Source organism: Phascolarctos cinereus, unplaced genomic scaffold, assembly GCF_003287225.1.
Source record: "Phascolarctos cinereus isolate Bilbo 61053 unplaced genomic scaffold, phaCin_HiC Scaffold_436;HRSCAF=1052, whole genome shotgun sequence".
Taxonomy (NCBI): Eukaryota; Metazoa; Chordata; class Mammalia; order Diprotodontia; family Phascolarctidae; genus Phascolarctos; species Phascolarctos cinereus.
Genome location: NW_027555776.1, coordinates 1 through 8,893, shown reverse-complemented (window position 1 = coordinate 8,893; position 8,893 = coordinate 1). Strand labels below are relative to the sequence as shown.

The window sequence follows — 8,893 nt, the reverse complement described above, 5'->3', positions numbered from 1 at the left end:
TGGGATATAGACCTAGTGGTGACATTGGTAGGTCAAAGGGCATACGTTTTACAGTTCTTTGGGCATAGTTCCAAATTGGTCTACAGAATGGTTGAATCAGTTCACAACTCCAGCCCCAGTGCATTAATTAACCCTAGCTCTTTTCCCTTTGGAATATCACATTCCAAGCCCTCTGATCCTTTAATGTAGGAGCAGCTAAATCTTTGTATTATCTTGATTGTGCTCTATGACACTTGAATTGTTTCTTTCTGGCTGCTTGCAATATTTTCTCCTTCACCTGGGAGCTCTGGAATGTGGCTATAATATTCCTGTGTATTTTCATTTTGGGATCCCTTTCAGGAGGAGATCAGTGGATTCTTTCAATTTCTATTTTACCCTCTGGTTCTAGAATATCAGGGCAGTTTTCCTTGATAATTTTTTGAAAGGTGATGTCTAGGCTCTTTTTTTGATCATGGCTTTCAGGTAATCCAATAAATTTTAAATTATCTCTCCTGGATCTATTTTCTTGATCAGTTGTTTTTCCAGTGAGATATTTCACATTGTCTTCTTTTTTTCATTCTTTTGATTTTGTTGTATTGTTTCTTGATTTCTCATAAGACATTACCTTCCAGTTGTTCCATTCTAATTTTTAAGGAATTAATTTCTTCAGCGAGCTTTTGGAACTCCTTTTCCATTTGTCCGATTCTCCTTTTTAAACCATTCTTCTCCTATCGGGTATTTGGATCTCTTTTACCATTTGGCCTTCAATATTCTTTGTATCTCTTTACCAACTGTTGACTTGTTTTTCACAATTTTCTTACATCACTCTCATTTTTCTTCTCAATTTTTCCTTTACCTCTCTTGCTAGATTTTCAAAATCCTTTCTGAGCTCTTCCATGGCCTAGACCAATTCATATTTTTTTCTTCGAGGCTTGAATGTGAGATCTTCCACTTTGTTTCTTCTGCTGAGCATGTGTTTTGATCTTCCTTGTCACATAGTAACTTTCAATACTCAGAGGTTTCTTTTCTATTCTTTGCTCATTTTCCCAGCCCATTAGTTGACTTTTAACTCTTTGTTCAGGTAGGGCTCTGCTTCCTGGGTGGAGGGTGAACTGTCCTAAGTTTCAGGGGTTTTGTGCAGCTGTTTTCAGAGATACTTCTAGGAACCTGTAAGTTTTCAGTTCTTCCAAGGTGGTATGATGTAAGGAAAGAAGTGTACCACTTTCCTGGTCTGTGCTCTGGTCTGTGAACATCCACTAGCCCTCTTTTCTGCCCTGAAACTGTGAGGAGAGCTCCCCCTCCACTGTGGACACAAGCTCTGCAATGGTAGTGCTCTTCCCCACCTGGGACTGCCACCCAGGATCAAGCCCTGGATCCAAGTAAGGGAAAAAAACAGCAGAATTCTGCCCCGGGCTAGCAAAAAAACATCCCTGTAATTTCCTTCTGATTTGTTATTTGACACCCCCCACCTCTTTCTGGCTCAGCTGTGGAAGAAGCCACTGCCACTGCTGCCACTGATTCAGTCACTTACAAGGCCTCTGAAGGCAAATTCCTGGTTTGCTGGGCCGGATCTGGGCTGGTGTGGCCTATACTGTGCTGCACTCCTCTCTCACCCGGTGCAATAGACCTTTCCTGCCAAACTTCCAAGTTGTCTTGGGCTGGAAGTTTGTTTTCTCTGTCTTTTGGTGGGTTCTGTTGCTCTAGAATTTGTTTAGAGTCATTTTAAAAAAAGGTATTTGGTGGTGTTTGGGAGGGAGCTCAAGTGAGTCCCTCCCTATACTCTACCATTGTGGCTCCACCATCTTGGCTCCATCTTGGCAAAGCCTGTTGATACCTATTTTGCTGCCATCTTCTCTCTCAAGAAGAATGTTCTTCAAAGTAAAGAATGAACAAGTATGGTTAAGAAGGCAATTAAGCCTGACAGAGTTGAAGAGATAAGAAATAACATCTGAGCCCTTTAACATGAGGTCAAGCCTACTGACAATCTGATCTCCACCACAACCTCCTCTCAGGTTGAATTTGGAGATTTGCCCTCCTTGCTAAACACACACTCATGGGCCAACAGAAATTTGATTGTTGACAGCCCATGACCTCCAACAAAATGAGCTGGACAAAAGCCTTCCCTATTCCCATTCTCCTTATGTAATTTAGTGCCAGTTTAGGGTCAGGGACAGAGTCTAAAACAAACAAAAAACAACATAATAACCTCTTGATTGCTAAACTAATCAGAGTTAATGGAAAAAAAATCCTGTTTGCCTACAAGGACTAAATGTTTATTGGCTGGGCATTCCCACCCCTTGTTTTCTACCAATGATGATAAAAGTCTGCCATCTGAGCTGATACCTCTGAGAGTTGTAGGACCATCTGTCAGGAATGGATCCTTGGGGACTCACCTCTACTGCCCTACTGACTTGTGTTCTTTTGCTGATCTTTTTGTCTCTATGGAGACAAGGATTCAAAAGGAGGAAGCTTCCCCCAGGTCCCATTCCTCTTCCCATTATTGGCAACATCCTGCAATTGGATTTGAAGAACATGCCTGAATCGTTATCTAAGGTAAAGGGACTGGATTGGGTTTTGGATCTGGCTGCTTGGGCTGTAGGAGGAGACACAAAGTCTTCAAATAGATAACTGAATCAAGAGTCATGGTGATTTAGAATCCTATGTCATGGATGGTGTGAGTCAAGGGCTCTATGAGTGATATCTCCATTAGCAATGATGTTAGGCAAGCAATAGTTGTTTTGCCAAAACTTTGGTAGCAGCAGAAGAAATTAAATTACAGAACCAAATATTGGCCCCTTGCAATGCAGCACACTAGGCTCTGTGAATACAAAGACAAAAACAAATCATTCAATTAATGAGAACTTCTTCATTAACTTCCATGTGCCAGGCACTGTGCCAGACAGAGAGAGAAACATGTGGTTAATGCAACTGTCTCTCCTTGAAAAGAAAATAGTTCGGGGCAGGACCTGAGTTCAGATCCAGCATCAGACCAAACACTTCACACTTACTAGCTGTGTGACCCAGGGCAAGTCCCTTAACCCCAATTGCTTAAAAAAAAGAAAGAAAGAAAAGACAAAAAAAGAAAAGAAAATAGTTCCTGTCCTCCAGGAGCTTATGTTTTACTAGAGGGATACAAAAAATTCATAGATAACCAAGTAGAAGGTAACTAGAGGACAGATAAAGCATTTGTAAGTGGGGCAGTCAAAAAGTTTCAAGTAGGAGAGAACTCCTGAGCAGGATGCTGAGGGAAGTAACAGATTCTTATTGGAAGAGAGAATGGGAATAAATTCCAGGCATGGTAGACAGTCTGGGCAAAGGCAAGGAGGTTGGAGATAATATAGATAAGAGAGGACATGGCAAGAATGTGAAGTGTGGGATGAGGGGCCATACAAAATCAATTTAGACAATTGGGTTGGAGGCAGCTGTGGAAGCATTTAAGTGCCAAGTCAGGGAGGCAGTAGGAAGCCCCTGCAGACTTTTGAGTAGAGGAATGGCACATTCAGAACTGTGCCACAGGAATAGTAAGTTGTTAGTTGTGCAGATTATTCATTGCAAAGGAGAAATACTAGAAGCAGAGGATTGAACTTGGAAGCCATTGAAAGAATGGATAAAATATCATTTATGAAGTACCTACTATGTGCTCACTATTGTGGAGACAATATAGAGTAAGATATTTTAGATGCATGTCAGTTGCAAAGGCGTTGTGCTTCTTAGGGAAAATTAACAAATTAGTCAGTTGTTTAGTAACTGGTAGTGGTGAGGTGAGGAAGGTGGGGCCCTTCTCTACAGTGACTGCTCCTCATTGAAAGGATGAGTGTTTGGCCTGGACTGAAAGCAGAGCCTAGGTGTAAGGGCAGGAGTCATTGACATGAAAAGGTCAATTACAAAGGCTCTTGAGTAATGGTCCTGGGTCATTTCAGTTATTTTCCAAGGGAATTTGGTGGTAGTTTGATTTTTTCTTTCTTCCCATTCCTTTTTCTCTTTCCCTCAGGGTGATTTATTAGAGTGACTAGTTTGAGTGTCTGTATCACAAGTTTACTACAGTAGTGTAAAGAAGGGGAAGGGGATGAGGGTCTTAACTAGTTTAATGGACAAGTGAGGAGGCAAGATGGAATAGGTGTGGGAGACATGAAGATGAATTCTACCAGACTTGACCATAGCTAATTGGACATAAGTAGAATGAAAAGTCAAATATAAATCCATGGCCTTAAATCAGGGTTGATGTAGGTTCCTCTAAGAGAAGTCTGCCTCTTGGGTCCCTGAAGGGAAATGGGTAAGTTTGGAGGAAAGGGTAGTTTTAGGGGAAAACAAATGAGTTGTGTTGTGGACATATTAAGTTTGCAATGCCAATAGGACATCCAGGTTGAGAAATCCATTTCTAAGCAGTTGGCTATGTGGAGTTGAAAAGTGGTCATATGAATGTGGGAATCTTCTGCTTATAAATAATCATTGAAGCCGGAAGTGCTATGATCACCCAGTTAGAAATTGTAATAGCCTCTTGCCTGCGTACATGAACTCATGCATATGGCATGTTATGAAGCAGTTGTGAGGAGAAATTCTCACTTTCTAAAGTTTCACACTGAATTCATCCTGTTTCTTGGCATTTTCACAGCTGGCTGAAAAATATGGCCCCATCTATACTCTTCATATTGGAACCCGGCGTGTTGTGGTGCTACATGGATATAACATTATGAAGGAAGCTCTAATTGATCATGGAGATAATTTTATGGATAGAGGAATCTTACCAATGTTTGGAGATGTAGCCAAAGGACATGGTAAGTTTAGTTTTCTGAAAAGAGTCACAGAAAAGCAAAATGTATGGCAAAGTATCTCCAGTAGAACGTCCTCCTCTGGAACATAGTTACTGGTTTCATTTTAATTGTTCTATTCTCAGTACCTAGCAGAAGACCTTCATGTAGTAGGTACCTGGTACCTGCCATTCTGTCATTGTATTTTAGTTTGAAGTGAATAAAATTAAACTTGATCAATGAACTAAGCCAGAAACTCCATAGCCATCATACACACTGTGCCCTCCCCTTCCAATGTAAGAATAACCAATGTCCTCTTCTCTTCTACCTAGGATTATTTTCAGTAGTGGAGAGAGGTGGAAACAACACCGCAGATTTACCCTGACGACCCTAAGGAACTTTGGGATGGGGAAGAGAAGCGTTGAAGAGCGAGTTCAAGAAGAAGCCCAATGCCTGGTGGAGGAGCTCAGGAAAACAAAGGGTTGGTTTTCAGTTCTTTCTTCCTGGGCATGTAGGGTCCAACTGCTCACCTACTCCCAGTCCTAAATGCTATTTGCTTTGGGAATCATTTTAAAAGTCTCTGCCTTCATCTACTTACCAGATAATAACTCTGCGGGTCAGAAAACTCCCTTCTTTTTTCTTGTGCTCAGGCATTATAAGTTTATCTAGCCTCCCTATAAGTAAAGACATCGTCCAGGAGAATAATATTCATTAGCCTTTAAAGAACTAAGCACCCTATCTAAGTATGATGCCCATATCCCATCTGATTGGAAACATTTCTATTAAAGTTGCTTTTTCCCCCCTTTGGTAACTTGTCTCCACATTAGGTCAGCCCACTGATCCCACCTTCATCCTTAGCTGTGCACCATGCAATGTGATCTGCTCTATCCTCTTCCGTGACCGATTCAAGTACAATGATGAGAAATTTCTCCATCTGATGAACTTGTTAAATGAAAACTTCCGCCTCGTTAACGAACCATGGATACAGGTAAGGCCAGAACTCTCTTCTTATTCTGTGGTTGTTTGCTGAGTTTCAGCAACAAGATCAATATACCATAGCCTCTCATCTCTTAGCCAAGGTCCCAACGCTCATGAGAACACACACACACACATTCACACACACACATGTCACTCAAGGACAATAACATCATGCAATATCTTTGGCTCTCACATAAGCTATTAGGTAGATATCCTGTTCCTAGTTGGCACCTGCACTAGATGTAGATCATTAAAATTGAAGTTATATGGAGAAGTGTTTGACTGGCGCCTGGGGTATCTCTTCACAGATGTGACCAAGTAAAAGAGTTATCAAAAAAGAACCTGCCCAGGATATCCAGGAGAGAATAGGAAGGGCAAGCCACTTAGATGAGTAACCTACACTGATTCTGGTGGTGATCTGGCTCTGCCTCTACAATGGATGGACATGTAGGATGAAAACCTTCATCCACTGAAGCCAGAACTGAAGATCCTCATCCAGCTGAAAAACAAGCTTTCTTTTCCTTTGCCTATGTTCTGTTCCATTTACATTCTGGAATATGTACTTACAGTCTGGAATAGGTACTCTAGCTAAACCCTTCTGTGGTAGAACGTAAATTTTTTGAGGATGAAGACTGCTTCATTGTTGTCTATAGCACCATAGCCTAGGACTTGGTTCATAGTGAGTACGGAAAAAATGCTTGATGCATTTTATTAACTTAACGTGAATTGAACTGAATTAATTGCATACCTTGGTGCCTGTTTATCTTCTTTTTTTTTTTCATGTTGGCCATTCGAAGGCAAGTAGATTTCCCCTTAACTCAAATATGAGCTTCTTTTGAACAACGACAAAATATTATGCCATCTGGTCACCTCAGTGGGTAGCACAGCACCAGATAGATTAGTTTTGAGATATTTGACAACTTAAGGTTAGATTTGAGAGGATTTATGAACCTCTTGACAAGGTGGGGATTTGTTTTGCCTCATTATGTGTATTTTCTTGGATGGTTTTGTTTTTCTTTTTGTTTGTACCAATGTGCAGTGAAGATGAGAGAGAAAATATATTTTGTCAATGAAAAATTTAATTAAATTTAAAAAAGAAATGGAATCTCTAATTTATAATGAGAGATTTTAAATAGTTTCTTCATGACAGTAAATTCACATGTGTTTGTTTTGGTTTGGGGTGTGTGTATGCAGCTCTACAACTTTTTACCAGCATTCGGAACATACTCCCTGGAGAGCACAAAAGAATTTTAAAAATTAATGAGGAACTTAAAGATTTCATTTTGGAAAGAGTGAAAGAGCATCAGAAGGTCCTGGACCCCAACAACCCTCAGGACTACATTGACTGCTACCTCTCCAAAATGCAGCAGGTAAGATGCATGGGGGAAGCACCTTACTTGTTGAGTAAGGCTGATATTCCAAGGATTCTTACAGGCCACAAGCACAGGAAAGGGACATGAGAGAGAACCTCAAAGTACCCACATCCCCCAAGGATGCCACTGGCTTTCTAGTAACTGGTCTTTGGTCTGCTCGTATCCCTTATCTGAAGTCTGGATGGAAAAATGAGATTGGAAGAGTTCTGCTTTTCTGGGTGATGAGCTGGTGATCTGGACTTTCCTGTTTGGAAGGGGATATTGTATTGGAGAGTGATAATAGGAATCAACTAATAAATATTTACCAAGCAACTACTATATGCCAGGCACTCCGCTTAGTGCCAAAGACACAAAAGAGGCAAAAGACAGCCCCTGCCCTCAAAGAGTTCACAGTCTTATGGGGAGATTATATGTAAACAAATGTATACAAAGTAAGCTCTAAACAGGAGAAATGGGATGCAGAGCAGGGCTTGGAGTCAAAAAGACTTGAGTTCAAAGCCAAATTCAGACACTTCTTAGCTGTGTAATCCTGGGTAAGTCATAATCCTCATTTGTAAAATGGGGATAATAGCATTTGTCTCCCAGAATGGTCATGACGATAATTTTTCTAAAGGACGTGGTGAACTTTTAAACATTATACAAATACTAGCTCAAAATCTAGCTATAATTTTCTCTATAAAATCACTCAAAATTAATTAATTTCAGGAAGGGAACAGTATTAATTTTGCCTCACAGAAAAATGAAGATGATACAAAAGCCTCCCAGAAACCCAAACCTATTCAGAAAACAAATAAAGCACTTACGGTATCTCATAATCTCCCCAGCTCAGAGTTGTCATCAGGACATCAGCCCAACATTCTAGTTAATCCTTAACTGTCCTCCAGTCCTACATGGTTCCACTCAGACTGATACAGGAAGCTAGGTTGTGGTATGGATAGAGTGCCAAGCCTGAAGTCCAAAAGACTTGTGTTCAAATCTGGAGTCAGACATGGTATAGTATAGTATAGTATAGTATAGTATATATATATAGTATAGCAAAGCATAGTATAGTATAGTATATATATTATAGTATAGTAAGTATAGTATAGTATATAGTATATATATATATATAGTATAGTATAGTATAATAAGTATAGTATATATATAAGTATAGTATAGTATAGTATAGTATAATATAGTATAGTATTAATATAATATAATATATATATATATATATATATATAATATAATATAATATAATATAATAATATAATATATAATATAATATAATATAATATAATATATATAATATAATATAATAATATATATAATATAATATAATAAATATAATATAATATAATATAATATAATATAATATAATATAATATAATTAAATTAAAAATATATAATATAATATAATATAATATAATATATATATATATATATATAATATATATATAATATATAATATAAATATATATATAATAAAAATATATAATGTAAAAATAATATAATATAATATAATATAATGTAATATAAATGATATAATATGATTAATATAATGTAATTATAATAATATAATACGATACAATACGATACAATACGATACAATACGATACATACTATACATAATATAATAATATAATATCACATAATATCACATAATATCACATAATATCACATAATATCACATAATATCATATAATATCATATAATATAATATAGTATAGTGTATAGTATAACTCTGAGCAAGTCACTTAACCTCTGTCTTCCTTCATTTCTTCAGTTGCAAGATGAATATAATAATATCGACCCCTATGGTCATTGTAAAGATCA

The 8,893-nt window shown here is 38.1% G+C and overlaps 1 long non-coding RNA gene and 1 pseudogene across 2 annotated transcripts; both read left to right on the top strand.

Moving 5' to 3' along the window:
* The first annotated feature begins 2,041 nt into the window (after positions 1-2,041).
* On the top strand, positions 2,042-4,694 carry LOC110204462 (uncharacterized). Its single transcript, XR_013485582.1, has 2 exons — positions 2,042-2,532; positions 4,592-4,694. It is a non-coding gene; the product is annotated as an uncharacterized LOC110204462 (long non-coding RNA).
* Positions 4,695-5,036: 342 nt separating this feature from the next.
* On the top strand, positions 5,037-7,165 carry LOC110204463 (cytochrome P450 2C23-like; annotated as a pseudogene). The gene is made up of 3 exons (XR_013485581.1): positions 5,037-5,208; positions 5,555-5,715; positions 6,900-7,165. The product of XR_013485581.1 is annotated as a cytochrome P450 2C23-like (transcript).
* The last annotated feature ends 1,728 nt before the right edge of the window (positions 7,166-8,893 follow it).